This window comes from Alexandromys fortis, unplaced genomic scaffold (genome assembly GCF_014885135.2).
Source record: "Alexandromys fortis isolate MF-2015 unplaced genomic scaffold, M_Fortis_MF-2015_v1.1 scaffold_46, whole genome shotgun sequence".
NCBI classification, from domain to species: Eukaryota; Metazoa; Chordata; class Mammalia; order Rodentia; family Cricetidae; genus Alexandromys; species Alexandromys fortis.
The window spans coordinates 1-17771 of NW_026067919.1; the positions used below are offsets into that span (position 1 = coordinate 1).

Here is a 17771-nt window from a genome sequence, read left to right on the forward strand (position 1 = left end):
ATTTCCTTCTTTAAAAAGCAACCGATGCGTCTCACTTTACATTGTCTCTCACTGGATACCACCTGAGTCATCTGAGAATGGAGTCTCAATGGAGGAATCTCCCAGGTCAGGTCGGCCTGTGGGCGTGTCTGCTGGGGATTTTCTTTTTGTTAACTGGTGTAGCATGGCCCAACCCACTGTGGGTGGCACGATTCCCTGGACAGATAGATGAGCCTGTGCTATGTAAGAGAGCCAGCTGAGCCAAATTTATAGGAAAACTTTAGCCTGAGGTGAACATGCCCCCTAAGGGGTGGGACTTATCCCTACAATGTGAGATCATAGAGCATATGTGATCACAGATGATCCACTTACTTAACCCTCAGATGTTACCAGTAAAGGGCTGCCACTAAACTTCTAAAGCTTCAGGCTTTATTTCCTGTGCAATTAGCTCTTCTGTATGGTGTAAAGGTAGACACTTCCCTCTTGTTCTTTCAAGTCCTTTTCTACCATGACCCCATGGTAGGTGGCATTTCTCCCAAAGGCCTTTGCTCGTCTACCTGATTTAGATGGAAAAGACAAAAATGAAAATAAGGATCTACCTCTAAGTCTGCCAGGTTTAAGTTTTTCATTGCCCTATGACAACCGCTCAGATAAATAAATCCAAACCAATTTGAGGACCAGGTGTTAGCCGGCCTTCCTTAGAGCCCCGGACCAATTAAGGATGTGCTTCTCTGTGACCTGCAGGCATGGCAAACACATAAGACCAAGCGCACCTTCCCGTTCATGTTCAAGTTTTATCACAGCTGTGCCCTTCCTGTCAGCAGAACTTGGGCTGTCAGCGTTTCCATTATGAAGGCTGCTTCACCGAGGGCTGTAAATCTGCCGGGGATGAACAAGCACTTAGCAGAGGGTTCATAGATTGAGACATTCTCAAGGATGAGCCAGTTGGCTCGACAAAATTAAGTCCACCCTGAAAGCTGGGCCCCAAAGCTATTCTTGCAAAGCTCCTATGGGAGGGGGACACCAAAAATATTCTCCCATATTTTAATTTAGCAAATATCAGCACTCAATCTGATGTCTGCCCCATTATTGTTAGGAGAACTCTTTCTCTCTCCCCTTCTAGTGAGTCTGTTAGTCAAAGGCCTGAACTGCCCACCTTGGCACAAAGGTCTCCAAATTAGGACTATCCAAGACGTCTCTTCTTCAAGACTTTTCTGATTCTCTCTTCTCTCTCCTTGTTGTTCTCTATAAAGCAAGTGTAAATCTGGAGCATCAGCGTGTGATGACCTTCTAGGACCTGTGAGACCCAGCGGGTGATATCCTGCAGTCAAATAGCAACCCAGGAAGAGCCTGAGGATGCAGCTGTAGCTTTGAAAGTAGTGGGTGAGCTTCAAAGAACAGCGAGAATGAACTTCAGGATCCTGCTGTTCCCAGGAATATGGATTAAGAGAGAAAAGTAACAGCTAGAAAATAAAAGAATCCAACAGATTCTCACAAGCAGCCCAGTATGTATTCCCATGTTCATCCTGGGCTGTGTTCTAGGGACAAAATGAGAGGAGAGCTGGGTCATTTTGTTGACACAGAAATTCAGAAAACTTGGTAACAGTACTCACTGTCCCCCTAATATTTAGTACAATATAATAAACCTTTATAGTCCTTCCTGGGAATGTTTCTGGAGTCCTTGAGCCAACTTTGTGACTTTGCCCTTCAGCTTAGTGGTCCACTCTGGGCTGCCAGAGCTTGGATGAAGTCTGTCTGTGGCCTACTAACTTTGCATTTGGGAATTTTGCATTTTTTTCAACTGTGCAATGAACTTCTTGTCAACAAAGGTTCTGTCACAGACCCGCAGTTCTTCGATAGCAGAACTATGTGTCTGTTGTTCTGGCCATTTTCTGTACTAGTAGCCTGCTCCATGGCTATTTATAGGAACCAGACTAAGGAGGCTGCCGGTGGATGTCCCGTGGTGGTCATGATATGAAAACTGAGCAAGATCATGTCAACTCACACACATTTCATGCACTGATCAATTTAGGCCAATCATCTGGGACAAAGGAGTCAAAAATGTTAAGTGGTACAGACAAAATTGAACCTCATTTTGTGTTCACCAAACCTTCCAAGGTAGATGTTACAGACTGACTATGACTTGGTTTCCTATAGTGACACATGTTATGGACTTTTTCCACCCATGGAAGAACTATGTGTCTTAGTTTGGGTTACTAGTGCTGCAAAGAGACACCATGACAATGGCAATTCTTATAAGGGAAAACATTTAATTGGGGCTATCTTACAGTTTCAAATGTTTATTATCATCATGGTAGGAAGCATAGCAGTGTTAAGCTAACATGGTACTAAAAAAGAAATTAAATGCTGGAGAAGAAATTAAGAACTCTACATCTTGATTCATAGGCATAGGAAGTGAACTATGTTCTACACTGGGCACAGCTTGAGCATATGAGACCTCAAATCCCACTTCCACACTTCCTCCAACAAGGCTACACCTACTCCAACAAGGCCATACTTCTTGATAGTGCCACTCCCAAAAGGTCAAACATTCAAATACATGAGTCTAGGGGGCCCATACCTATTCAAACTACTACACTCTCCACACCCTTAAAAGTCTACCTCACAAAAGCAAACCACTATAGAGTGACCCTCTACTCCTAAAAATTCCATTCCAATGCAAGATGGCTTACATCACATGTTTGGTGCCACAAATACACCACCCACAGGCACACTAAGAAATGTGATCTACCCATATTCCTCACCCAAACTCAATCATTAGGTAAGGAAAAGTGAGTGTTGATTAATAACTAATGAATTTATTCTTAGCTCATCAGCCTCAGTTAAGAACATAAGATAAATAATGGACAAGAGTCCTGTGTGTTCCGTGTATGCTTTTATCCATTAGCTAGCTTTTTCTCCTACAATCTAAGATACTTTGTTCTCCATAACCCCCTTTCAATCACCCTTAACTCTACCCTCTTTTTTATGTTTCAAAAAGGGAGTTTCAATAACCCTTCAATTATGACATTGGTCATATTTCTTAGCATTTTGCAAACTAAATTATGGATGTCTAATTTATTTATTACCTCTATAAACAAAACATAATCTTCAAGGCAGTCCCAATGTTTGGATTATGCATAGAAATTCTTAGCACACAACTCTTTGAAAACTATTTTCCTAATTTCTTATCCCTTTTAACATATTGAAAGCTTATACTCAACTCTTAATTTTTTATTGACAGTCTCATGAACTCTTCTGAATCCCCAGAACATAGCACCACAAATGTCCTTTACTGACAGAATTGTTTTGTGTTTCTAGTTACCCCAGATTGAAGAAACACTACCTGCCTGTTTATTAAACACATATTAAGAATCTATTAGGTGCTCAGCAACATGAAAGATGCTGGCAATTTGGGAATGAAAGGAATTGCAATTGCAGATATTTATCATCTAGAATGGGAAACATCCTAAAACAGGTATTACAGCCCCTTGCATTTACAAAGTATTGAGCAGTGCTCTATAGGACAAGAAGGCACAAAGCTGTCAGCTTAGCAAGAACATGTCAGGAAAGCATGTTTACCAGCATTTATGGAGTTTTCAGTCTGTACTCTGTGCTGTGATGGGGAGGCAAAGGCTTCAGAGAAATATTATGTCTGTTCATGTTCCTAATGAGCGTATCATTCCCATCCACAGAGCAATGATGTTCTTCACAGACTGTAGAGAATGCTATAACTCAATACAAAAGGATGTATTAATATTAAAGATAAGGTAATCCTTTGGGGGAAGGTCAAGCCTTAGGCTGGGGCTTGAGATTTTATTTTGATTAGAATGGGGGCTGTCTAATGCCCAGACAGATAGCTTATAGGCTGAAGAAAGAAATAGAGATAGAACAGTAAAGAATATAGCTATGGTATGCCTGAAATAGTATCATATATATGATATATATTATATTATATATCATATATCCTATTATATATCATGTATATTATATATAATCAGTATCATAATATAATTATATCATATGTGTGTGAAAGGGATTAACAATAGAAGACATTACAGGAAAGGATTTACAAAGGAGGGTTTGTAGGATGACTGTAGGAGAGCTAAGTAGGCTTTAGAGAGGCCTTAGGGGGACTACAGGAAAATTGTAGGTGGGCTGTAGAAGAAGTTGCAGGAAGATTGTAGTATATGCTCTAGAATAGTTGTAGGGGAGGCTATAGGAGTGGGCTCTATAGGAGGGCTGTAGGGGAAGCTATAGGAACGAGGATCTCTAGGAAGGCTGTAGGGGAGGCTGTGGAGTGTCCATGGACAGATTATAGGTGAAGAGCTAGGAGAGTATTAGGAGAGCTAAAGAAGAGGCTCTAAAGGGTCTGTAGGAAATCCAGGGATAGGGACTGTAGGAGAGGCTGGAGTATGGGCTTTCGAAGAGGCTGTGGGAGACACTGTAAGAGACGGTAGGAAAACTGATGAACACTTTCAGCAAAGTGGCTGGATACAAAATTGATTCACAAAAATCAATAGCCCTCCCATATACAAATGACATATGCCCTGAGAAAGAAACCACGGAAGCTTTCGCAACAGCCTCAAGTAATATAAAATATCTTGGGGTATCTCTAACATAGCAAAAGAAAAAATTAGATGATAAAGACTTCATGTCCTTGTCACTGAGAAAAAAAATTGAAGAAACTAGCAGAATTTGGAAAGATCTCCCATGCTGATGGATATGTAAGATTAACATAGTAAAAATGGCCAACCTACGAAATGCAATCTAGAGATTCAATGGAATCCCATCAAAATTCCAACATAACTCTTCAAAAACCTTAAAAGGATAATTTTCAGTTTCATATGGGATAAAAATAAACAGAATAGCTAAAAAGTAATCCTGAATAATCAAAGAACTGCTAGAGATCTCACCATCCCAGATTTAAAGCTATGCTATAAGATACAGGAATGAAAACAGCATGGCATTGGCACAAAAGCAGACATGTTGATCAATAGAATTAAATTGAAGTCTCAGACATAAATCCACATATTCATGGACATCTGACTTTTGATAAAGAGGCCAAAGATGCATGCTGGGGAAATGACAGCATCTTCAACAAAGGGCATTAGACAATCTGTACGATTGCATGTAGAAGAATTAAAATAGACCACACTTATCACCCTGTACAAAATTCAAATCCATAATCTTAGCATAAACCTAGATACACTGAGCCTGATAGGAGAGAAAGTGAAGAATAGCCTTTAACTCACTAGCACAGGAAAACTTTCTGAACAGAACATCATCAACGCAAGCACTAAGATCAATAATTAATAAAGTAAACCACATAAAACTGAAAACCTTCTGTATGGCATAGGGCACTATCAATGGGACAAAGTAGGAGCATACAGAATGGGAAAAGATGTTTACTAACTCTACATCCAATAGAGGGCTAATATCCAAAATACATGCAGAACTCAAGAAACTGTACATCAAGAAAAGAAATATCCCGCTTTAAAAATGGGGTACAGACATAGAGAAATCTGAATAGAAGAAACTAAAATTCCTGAGAAACACATAAAGAAATGTTCAATATACTTAGCTATCAAGGGAATGCAAATCAAAATTACTTTGAAATTTTATATTATGCCTGTCAGAATGGCATTTTACGCCTGTCAGACTGGCTAAGATTAGCAAGTGACAGCTCATGATGATGAGGGTGTGGAGTAAGAGGAATACTCCTCCATTGCTGGGTGGGAGTACAAACTTCTCCAACCAGTGTAGAAATCAATGTGGCAGATACTTGGGAAGGTGGGACTCGATCTGTCTCATGATCCAGCTATTCCACTCTAGCACATATATCTAAAGGATACTTCATCTTACCACAGAGAAACTTGCTCAAAATGTTCATTGTTGTTCTTTTCATAATAGTCAAAAATTGTAAAGAACCTAGAGGTCCCTCAGCTGAAGAAGAGATAAAGAGTATGCGGTACATTTACACAATGGGGTATTACTCAGCTGTTTAAAAAATGACCTCATGAAAGTTGTAGGCAAGTGGGTGAAACTAGAAAAAAATCTGAGTGAAGTATCCCAGACATGGAAAGGCAGATATGATATGTATTCATTTATATGTGGATATTAGCTGTTAAGTCGATGATAATCAAGCCACAATCTATAGAACCATAGATGATAGGCATAGGCAAAAACTAAAGGGGAAAAATAGATCTCATTAGGAAAGAGAAAGAGAATAAATAGTGATGGAGAGGGGTATAATGGGGAGGGAAAGAGGTGAGAGGATTGGGGACAGAATACCGGGAGATGCAGCTAAAATTAAAGGTCATTTGAGGGTAGTATGACCTAATACAGTAGAAACCTCCTAAAATATATACATATATGAAGGTGATCTAAGTAAAACTGCCAAATAGTTGAGGGAGACAGAGTCCCAACTAGCCATCTCTTGTCACCAAATGAAGCTTCCAGTACCAGGATGGACTCCATTTAATTGAACTGTTGGATCAAGGAGTCCCATGGGAACCCTCAAATAACCAGGCTGTTGCTATAACTATAGTTTGCACTCCACAAACTAACAGCAAGTCCCCATTGCTGGCGAAAACAACTACACAATTCATTTAACATGGAGAAGTCAAGCTGGTGCCTATATGGGGAGAGCCTTCACCCCTACTACAGTCCAGCATAAATACCAAGCCAACCTCAAAAGCTTTCTTTTCAATGATGAAAAAAAAAACAAAAGCTTTTTCTGCAAGATATTCTAGGGCAATGATGGCATAAAGCTTGTATTGGTAACTAACCAATGTGATGTAAGGATCACTATATGAGACGGAACCTATGCCTGGCACTGCTTCAGTGATCAAGAACCTGAGACCTGGTAGCCCGGAGACCTAGGGTAAAACTAAATAGTACTGATTGAAAAAAAAGAAAAGACTTCTAATGTTATTCTACTATACTCACAGATCAGTGTCTTATGCAGCCATCATCGGAGAAGCTCCCTGCTACAGCATATAAGAAGAAATACAGAGACCCATAGAGAGCCATTATGCAGAGAGTGGAACACTCAGCCCTAAATGGGATGTATCCATGGACTCTCTCTTCTCAGAGCTCTGGGAACACCATGGAAAAGGAGGGGGTGGAGAACATCAGACCAAGGACTGTTGATATAGGAGCGGCGGGGCTGTGTCCCCAGTACCCCAGCCGCCTGCTAGCTCATGCCCAAAATAACAACACACAAACTGTATTCATTTAAACACTGCTTGGCCCATGAACTCTAGCCCTTACAGGCTAATTCTCACACCTGGACTAGCCCATTTCTAGTAATGTGTGTAAGCACCCCAAGGTGTGCTTACCGGGAAGATTCTAACCTATGTCCATCTTGGGCCGGAGCTTCATTGTGTGTGCCTCAGAGAGCAGAGCTATCAGGAAAGCTGAGCATGGCGTCTCTGCTCCAGAGCGCAGAGCTGTCAAGTCTACCCGGGAGAGCTGAGCATGGCATCTCTGCTCCGGAGAGCAGAGATGTCAAGTCTCTCCGGAAGCAGAGCAGAGTCTGACCTCACTTCCTCTTCCGCCCAGCAGCCTATTCTGTTTACTCCTCCCACCTATGCTTTAACCTATCAGGGCCAGCCAAGCAGTTTCTTTATTGCTCAATGACCTTCCTCCATCAAAGGACCTGTAAATTAACATGAGCCAAGTTCATATGAGCTCATGGAGACTGAAGCAGCATGCACCAGGCCTGCAGGTATCTGCACCAGGACCTCTGTATCTGTATTACAGATTCCAGTTTCGAGTTTTTCAGGGATTCCCGGGGGTGTGAACAAGCTGGTCTCTGATTCTTGTGCCCCTTCTTGGTCTCTTTTCCGTCCGTTACTTGGTTTTGTCCAACTTTGATGTGATAGTTTTTATTTTATCTTATTGCATTTTATTTTGTTATTTTTTTTACAATGAATGAATGAATGAGTGAATGCATGAATGAAAACCTATTCACTAGGGTAAACGTTAATGACTGAATTATCAGTTATACTTGCTGGGAGAGGGAAAATCAGCTTTCTCCAATGGAGTGACACTGGGTATATAGGTCACTACAGGGAAAGCCTCATGTTCAGGAGTAATTTACCAATATATAATGGACTCCCCAGTTTTGTGTGCTTTTATTTTATTACAGCTTGGGGGGTGTTTTGTGGGGTAGTTGTTGTTGTATTGGGTTTTAGTTTGTTTTATGAGAAAAATAACTTAAAGTTAGATAGGTTGGGAATAGGCAAAGACCTGGAAGGACCTGAGAAGGGGGAAGAATATGATCATAATATATTTAAATTTAAAAGCTGTTTTAAATAATAACAAGAAAAAGGGGCTGTAGGAAGGGCCATGGGAGAGTGTTTCAGTGATTCAGCTTCCCTAGAGCTAGCCATTCTTCTGTAAGCAGTCCTTCACACACTTCTGGAAGTAATCCCAACAAACTCACTGTCTCACTAAGTTAGATTTGGGTAGGATCATTTCTTTAGTCTATCATCAGTGCCCTACCTGGGGTGAACAGATGTTCATCCACATCTGCCCAAGGGAAGTGAAACAACTGTCCCCTTGGCACTGAGCCTGTCATTAAGCAATACACTATGGAGTGAATCAAAGGAACCCACGATTCGTGGTCAAGAAACAGAATAGAGATGGAGGGAGGGACGAGGGTCCCAGAATTCCCTTTGAAGACTGGAGGATGTTAAGTGGGCCTTAACAAAATCCACACTCCAGAAGTCCTTCCCTGCCAAATTATCCTGCATCAGCTAAGGTGAGCATCGTGTGGGGGCTGCTCTCTCAGTGTCTGGGACCAACAATCTTCCATGGAAGTTCGTCACTGCCTCCCATGTACATACTAATGCCAAAAGACCAACTTTTCCCTCTGGACTCTTTTTATTATCCCCAGCACACCAGGACAGTAAGCACAGCCCCAAACAACCTCCAGCAATGAGGCAATCAGGAGAGGGAGCTCTGGGCTTACCCAGTGCACACACCAGGCTCCTGCAAAGCAAAGTAGATATCTCTGAGTGATATTGTCCCTCCTTCTGGAAAACTCTGTAACGAGGGCCTTTAAGTAATCAGCTTTAGTGTGACTAATGGATGTCAGTTTTCTCTCTGGCCCTCTAGGCCTAGGATGTGTATTTCTGTATTGATTTACGCCTAAAATAAACATCAGGGATTATACTGCAGCGTCTGTACCAGCGTGGTTCTGCTGGATGAAGCATGGGGTCAGGTGAGCAGCAAGCTGCCCACCACAGGCAGCAAGGGCACGCAAGAATGGCTCTCTTCCCAGAGGCAAGGGGCTCACAGCGGCCATTTCCTCTGCCAAGCTTTTATGTCCCTTGAAACTCAAATGTCCTTTTAAAAACAAGCATCATTTCACGTTCTTGTTAGCAAACTGGGAAATTGGTCAAATTGAATCAAAAAGATACTAATGTAATTTAACCCTTAACTTCCCTTAAGGGAAAACATACAAATCCAGAAATATCTTCAGATATCTAAAGAATGTTTCTTCTAGAGTTTACTAAATTCTGCAGTGTGTACTGAGTTTGACTCATAACAAGAGAATTTTCTCTGTTAGGTGAAATCAAGAAAATCTGGGTATTGTCACCTCAAACTTTTAAAACAGCCTTACGCCCAGAATTCGCTTCCTGTAGAGATAAAACAGTTTACTGGGTACAGAAATAAATTTCAGGAAACAAGTTGTGATACCAAATTTATTTAAATTATTTTTAGCCTCAGTGTCGAAGCCCTTTTGGTGTTAATGAGTTCAGGGTTGAACACTGTTTACAGGAGTCATATTATGCATCTGCACCTCCTACTGCATTTCAGTTGTTTGAGAATAAAGATGATATTTGAAAAGTAATTTCTTAAATCCCTACAGTTAAATGTAGCATAGTGCTTGTCAGGGATGTATGTCCCTGTATGTCCCCCACCATCACAGCATCACAGGGCACAGGGAAGTCCTAGGGTGAACCTAGAGGCAAGCTCTGATCTGCTGTAGACAGTAACCAACCACAGCAATAATAAATCCTTAAAACATGAAAATGCTAAAGAGCATGGATTCTCAGACTCATCTTTCAGGAGTCAAAGAATGTGTGGTCGTTCCCTCTGTACTGCAGAGCCATCCCTGCTTGCTAGGCTCTGCTTCTCATTGACATTCACACTGCTTACTTTCTCCCTAGAATCAAAACACCACGGAACATAATGAATACTGGGGAGTTTGTCAAGCCCAAGCTCGGTCAGATTTTGTTGTGTAACTGTCTTATTACAATCAGTCTCATCCAAGGACCCCTTATTAAGACTCACAAGACCTGGGATTTTCTCTAATGTGAAGTATCTTACTAGCCCCATAATGGCTCCCTCAATCAAAATTTCTCTTTCCTTGCTCTCATCTCTGTCCTTGCTCCATCACCACTATCTTGTTCCTCCCCCTTTCCTCTTCCCCTCTTTTTCCCCTTCCACCTTCCCTTATCCCCCAACTCCCATGCTCCCAGTTTTGTCAGGTAATCTTGTCTATTTCCTCTTTCCAGGTAGAATCGATGTATGTTTTTCTTAGGGTTCACTTTGTTATTTAGCTTCTCTAGGATCATGAACTATAGGCTCGATATCCTTTGTTTTACAACTAGTATCCACTTATGAGTGAGTACATACCATGTTCATCTTTCTGGGTCTAGGTTACCTCACTCAGGATGGTTTCTTTTTTCCTAGATCCATCCATTGGCAGGCAAATTCTTTTTTTTTATTTATTTATTTATTTATTTATTTATTTATTTATTTGTTAAAGATTTCTGTCTCTTCCCCACCGCCGCCTCCCCTTTCCCTCCCCCACCCCCAATCAAGACCCCCACCCTCGTCAGCCCAAAGAGCAATCAGGGTTCTCTGCCCTGTGGGAAGTCCAAGGACCACCCTCCTCCATCCAGGTCTAGTAAGGTGAGCATCCAAACTGCCTAGGCTCCCACAAAACCAATAGGTGCAGTAGGATCAAAAACCCATTGCCATTGTTCTTGAGTTCTCAGTAGTCCTACTTGTCCGCTATGTTCAGCGAGACAGGTTTTAACCCAGGCTTTTTCAGACCCAGGCCAGCTGGCCTTGGTGAGTTCCCGATAGAACATCCCCATTGTCTCAGTGTGTGGGTGCACCCCTCGCGGTCCTGAGTTCCTTGCTCGAGCTCTCTCTCCTTCTGCTCCTGATTTGGACCTTGAGATTTCAGTCTGGTGCTCCAATGTGGGTCTCTGTCTCTTTCTCCTTTCATTGCCTGATGAAGATTAATATTCAGGAGGATGGCAGGCAAATTCTAAGATATCATTGTTTTTTACTTCTGAGTAGTACTCTAATGTGTAAATGTGCCACATTTTCTTTATCCATTCTTCTGTTGAGGGCCATCTAGGTTGTTTCCAGGTTCTGGGTATTACAAATAATGCCACTACTAACATAGTTGAACAAATATCCTTGTAGTATGATTGAGCATCTTTTGTGTCTATGCCCAAAAGTGCTATATCTGGGTCTTGAAATAGGTCAATTCCCAATTTTCTGAGAAACCGCCATACTGATTTCCAGAGTGGTTGTACAAGTTGAATTCCTAAGAGCAATCTATGAGTGTTCCCCTTACTCCACATCCTCTCCAGCGTAAGCTATCATTGGTGCTTTTGATCTTAGCCATTCTGTCTGGTTTAAGATGGTATCTCAGAGTCATTTGGATTTGCAATTCCCTGATGGCTAAAGATGTTGAACATTTTCTTAAGTGTCCTTTGGCCATTTGAGATGCTTCTGTTGAGAATTCTCTTAGTTCTGTACCCCATTTTTTAGCTGAATTATTTGGAATTTTGGTGTCTAATTTCTTGAGTTCTTTAAATATTTTGGAGATCAGTCCTCTGTCTGATGTGGGGTTGGTGAAAATTTTTTCCCATTCAGTAGGCTGCCTTTTTGCCTTATTGACTATGTCCTTTGTTTTATAGAAGCTGCTCTGTTTCAGGAGGTCCCATTTATTTATTGTTGCTCTCAGTGTCTGTGCTACTGCTGTTATATTTAGGAAGTGTTCTTGTGTGCCCATGCATTAAAGGCTACTTCCCACTTTCTCTTCTATCAATGTGGTCAGATTTATATTTATATTGAGGTCTCCACTAGGATGACCCCAGCTAAGCCCCTAAAGCAATAGAAGAGAGGGTGCCTGAACTGGCCTTGCCCTGTAGTCAGATTGATGAATATCTTAAATACCAACCACAGAACCTTCATTCAGCAACTGATGGAAACAGGGGCAGAGACCTGCAGCAGAGCACTGGGCTGAGCTCCCAAAGTCCAGCTAACGAATGGGAGAAGTGAGAATATGAGCAAAGAGGTCAAGACCATGATGGGGACACCCACTGAAGCAGTTTACCTGAGTTAATGGGAGCTCACCAACTCTTGTCAGACAGGAAAGGAACCAGCATAGGTCCAAACTAGTCCCTTTGAATGTGGGTGACAGTTGTATGGCTGGGGCAGACTGCAGGGTCACAGGCAGTGACACCAGGATTTCTCTCTACTGCATGTACTGGCTTTTTGTGAGCCTATTATTTTTGGATGGACACCTTGTTCAGCCTAGATATAGTAGGGAGGGCCTTGGACCTTCCCCCAAAGCAATGTGGCTTCCCCTCTCTGAGGAGTGGATGGGGGTGGGATGGGGTAGGTAGAGGGAATGGAAGGAGGGGAGGAAGTGAGAACTGTGATTGGTATGTAAAATAAAAAAATGATAGTTTGTTTTCTTTAAAAAAAAAATAGAAGAATTTTTTTAAAGATAAAAAAAAAAGACACACAAGACCACAAAGAGGACCCACATTAAGGATTGTGGCGCACTGGTCCTCATGGCGTTTTGGCCTCAGTCCAGAGGCCTGTTGGCCTCCTGCACATGACTTTGGGTAGCGTTACTAGAAGAGTGAAGGGTACAAGGTAACGGGACCTCACACTTGGTCGCTTTGGGCATTCTGTTTGTGGAAAGGAGTTCTAAATCCAGCCCAAGTTCAAGATTTGGGGGAGGAGTTTTACCCCTGGTCAGGAGAAGCTGCAAAGTCACTGGAAAGAGAAGGGATATAAAGCAATGGAGTACCGCAGTTATTCTGCACTCTGGCGTGGGGATAAGTGTCTCTCCCAAGTGAGAATGCCATTTCTTTACAGTTCAGTTTAGAATGAGGAGAAAGATCCTTTCCAATGCCTAAGGGTCTTGATAAATCAAAGCACGATGGTCAATAAAGCCAGCCAGACTCGCACTGTGTCTCAGAGTTCAGTTGCCAGACCTTCCTACCCTCATCACACACTCTGCGTTCTCCCAAGAAGGAGAATTTAGAGGGCAACTTTTGTTGAAAAGTAATTTAAGCAGCCTCTGGCCTGGAAGGCATCTACTGAACTGGAAGATTCAGTAGCTACAAAAATAAAACATTTGACAGACAAATGAATGCTTGGCTCCTTCTAATCCAGGAGCTGGAAAGGAGATAAGCTGTCAGGAAAGGTCAGTGTGAGAACACACCCCCCACAGAGTCCATGCCAAGTGCCACCAGCTCCCAGTCAGGCTCTGAAGCCACAGTGCAAGCAAAATGCCTAGAAAAGAAGATAGAGTGGCAGAAACCTGGAAGGCCAAACCCAAAATGCCTGTGCTTTAGCAAAGTTCAAAAGACAAGTCTATCTAAACAGGAGATTACTGGCATGCATGCTGATTTCCCAACAGCATGTCGACAGTGTCTGGATGTTCAGCAATGAAAATAAACAGCTCCTTGGTGCTTAAGGATAGAGTCCAAAGCTGTGCACTGGCTAGTCCTCTTCTTTCCCCTTCACTCTCTTCAACCTGGGGGACTTTGTCCGGCAAATAGAGAGTCACAAAAATGCACTAATAGGAGAAGACTCTACCAGGAGTTCCACACACATCAAGCAAGAGCATCCAACTTCACACAGAGGGTGTCGTCACATCCTTTTAATAAATTAAAAGCATTAGGTTTAGAACAGAAAGCTAACCTACACGAGCACCCTAATCTTAATGTTCTATGATCTCATCTCTTCTGGCTGACTTTGGATCCCAACTGCTTCCCAGTGCTTTTAAGAACTCTGAAACCAAGGGAAGGCCTCCAGTTGGATTCTTTGCTTGAATCTGAGTGGCCGTCATCAACAGAATGGGCTGAGATGCCACGCTGGTCCCCCAAAGTAACAACAGATACTGGGCCCTGTTCTGCCAATGGCTCTCTCATACATCACTTTTCTAAGAGGGAACCAGTCAGATTAGCCATGCTTAACTAAGCAGCTACCAAAGAGCAGATGTCACATGAGTCCAGGACACAGCAGTAAATGATCTTAGTCCCCATAGAATTCATTACCCATCCATCACTCCTCACGTCTGACACTTTCTTCTCCAATTAAAGGATTGGAAACAAGAAACAACTACTCTCCAAAATCAAGAGCATCCTCTCATAGAAGCTGATCTCTCACCCTTCTCTAAGATAATAGCTGCCTACAGAAAGGCACTCCATTGCGCCTACTGAATTCATCCTTCTTCTGTAGCTTCATATGGTCCTCAGGTCTTGTACTGTGGGTTAAGTATAGAGACAGTGTATCCCTCCAGAACACAGATCTGGAGACATGACTTCTTGTAGATTGATTTACTAGAAATGTCCCTGGAGAGCAGTAACCAGGTAGTAAGAAGGGACCGGAAGGTGTGTGAATTACCTCTGTGGGCAGCTTCAGCTCACCCTTGCTAAGGGATCCCTAAGGAACTGGTGGGGACTGTGTGGGTTGTAGGTCAGATTTGTCTTAGCCAAAGCAAGAAGCATGAAACATTTATGCACCAGCTTCCATCAGGCTCTTTGATAGTCAATACCCACATGATATTAACTTCCTACCCATTCTAGGTCGCATCTGTATGTGGTGATCATTGTTTGTAGATTTATGATGAGCCTTCTACTGCCCCAAAGCAGAAATACACTATCCTGGATAGTGTATACTGGATGAGGGATGCTATTCAGCTTGTGTGTACAAGGACTACTTGACCAAGACAATGCAGTTTGTGCATCAAAAGCATCTGAATGGAGTTCCATCAGTGTCTTCCAAACAAGATTACAGATGGTATCTAGTACAAAATATTTGCTGTACCGAGTCACAAACAGCCCATCTCCCTGAAACTTCTGGTCTACCTCTGCCAGCTAGAATCAACTTGATCAAGACTTTGTCAGGATAATCTACATCTTTTGACTTGGGAATGCCAAATGGGAATTTTTTTTTTTAGTTTAGATTTTCAAATTACTTCTGATCTATAAGCATCTGTCCTTCATAATGATCCAGAAATAAGAATCATCAACAGCTAATATTTTTCCCAGCCTCTAATCCATCAATCAGAACCAGAGATAATTACCAGGTTGCAACTTATTCTAAAATAGCCCAGTATCACTCAGATGGCAATTCTAGCAATCGAATGCTTGCTTATCCTTCAAGCCAAAAGCCCCCAAGGAAATCAGCTTCCAGAAGAGCCATGTGGCCATGCTCCCTCCTGCAGACAAATCTGCTTGTTTTTCTCTACTCTGCACCAGGCTACTTACGGCAGTCATCATATCCGATTGCTGTTGTCTCTCTTCTTTTCCTACAATTTTGAAAGAGTCTTGAGACTTTTAAGGCCATGGGAAAACCTACTGAAAACCAGCAGAGTTCATTCTCTACTCTTTGCTTTAGAAAAATAACAAAAAATAACAAACAACAACAAAAAATCAGGAAGTTATTTTTGAATGTAACTGTGCATTTCAAAGGATTTCAAGTGATCTTTATTTTTTTAATCATTTCTCAGTCTATGACCAACCCTTACTCAGCAAATTTGTACTTTAGCAACACAGTACCAACAAGCCCAACTTTATCTGCCTTGTCTAAGGCAGCTGCACATAGGTACTTCTGGTGCACAGAGATAAGTTAACCGAGAAATGTGAATTTATTGCAGACAGTCAGACTAAATCATATTATTTCTACTCCCCAAAAGGGAGACTTGCCTTTATTTTTTTGTCTTGTCAATAGATCTGCCAGTATGAAATCAAATTAAAAGATACAATTATTCCTTGCTTTCCCTATGAGTAAAATACATGCATTTCTGCTCCCAATCATTTCTGTCCAGCAGAGCAATGACTTAAGATCCCAACCAAGAAAGATACCCACACCACAATCTGCAGTTCCTGCTTGTAGTGATTACTTCCTGTTGCTCCCCTTTGATGTATTTTGAAAGAGCCACATCAAGGCCAGAGAGCATCCTACAGCATCCCCCAGTGTTTACAGAGCTTTGCTGTGCCTCTCTCTTCCTCCTTTGATATTTGAAAGGTTCTACCCCTCAAACCAGGAGAATTAAAGAACTTCTTACTAAGAAATTATTAATAACAAAGCTCTCGGTAAAGTCAACAACCAAGTTTGAGAGATTTCTGCATGCCTCTAATACATTTGCTCAACTGTAGAAAAAGAAATGTTGCAAGCAACCAAGAAAACAGCTCATTAAAATAGTGAAAAGACCAACTAGTTTCACTTTGAAGTAAGCTAATAGAAAGCAGGTGGAGCTCTTTCACAGTCTGCATGAAAACTTCACACGTCACTTGAAGAATATGGATTTGGATTTTCTGGTGTACTGGAAATCTTCCTGGGATAAGGACATTTCCATTGTTACTAGAACCCAATGTCTTTTCGCCACAAAAGTAAAACGAATGATTTTCACGGTCATTCCAGATAAGAATCTGACAGTTCCTGGGGAAAGCAAACAGGAGGAATACCAGTCTGCACTCTACAGGGACCCAACCCACATGTGAAGGTGTGTGCATCCCTGCAGAGTACATTGCTACTCAACTTACACAACCTAGCTTGAATGCACACTGTGCACAGCCACGTTCCTCTCACTCTACAAGAAGCAAAGCTTTTTGCTTTTTGAGATAAAGCCTCTTGGCAGCCAGGCTGGCATTGAACTCATGACCCTCCAGTCTCACCTTCCCACACTCTGAAATCAGAGTCTCGTACCACAACATATAATTTCCATGAAGAAATTAATAAAAACACACCTAACCCCAGCAGTGATCACATCCCAGTATATTTGAAAATGATATTTGTATAATATCATCCCTCTTTGCATTTTCATTTATGTATAGAAGTGCCTTCCTGTACCAGGGACTCTATGCTACACCGATGATAAAGAAATGAAGGATGCAGGACTCCGGACTGAAGAGGCCGGTACCTAACACAAGATTTAAGCTTCAAAGACCGTGGTAAGAGGATCATGTTCCAGTGAGCTTGATTAAGCACTGTAACCCAGCAAGAAAAGGAGTGATGGTTAACATTGTCAACCTGACAACCTTTAGAGTCACCAAAGAGACACACCTCTGGGCATGTCTTTGACGGGTTGCTTTGGTTAACTTAACTGCAGTGGAAAGATCCACCATAAAAAGAGGTGGCACCATTCCCTGGTTCTATTAATGAGAAGAGAGGCCATGGCACAGCTACTCTTATAAAGGAAAACATTTCATTGGGGCTGGATTACAGTTCAGAGATTTAATCCATTATCTTCACAGTAGGAAGCATGGCTGTGATGGTAGGACATGTCACTGGAGATGTAGCTGAGAGTTCTACATCTGGATCAGCAGGTAGCAGGAAGAGAGAGACACTGGGCCTGACTTGAGTACTTGAAACCTCAAAGCCAGTGACATACTTCCTCTAAAAAGGCCACAGCTGTTCCAACAAGGCTACACCTTCAAATAGTACCACTTCCTATAAGCCTATGGGGGCCACTTTCAATCAAACCGCTACACCTGGGATAGGATTCC

At 42.0% G+C, this 17771-nt stretch overlaps 1 long non-coding RNA gene across 1 annotated transcript; it reads left to right on the top strand.

The window, feature by feature from the left end:
- The first annotated feature begins 6 nt into the window (after positions 1-6).
- LOC126500576 (uncharacterized) lies at positions 7-17158 on the top strand. The gene is made up of 3 exons (XR_007591385.1): positions 7-105; positions 16687-16768; positions 17103-17158. It is a non-coding gene; the product is annotated as an uncharacterized lncRNA (long non-coding RNA).
- The last annotated feature ends 613 nt before the right edge of the window (positions 17159-17771 follow it).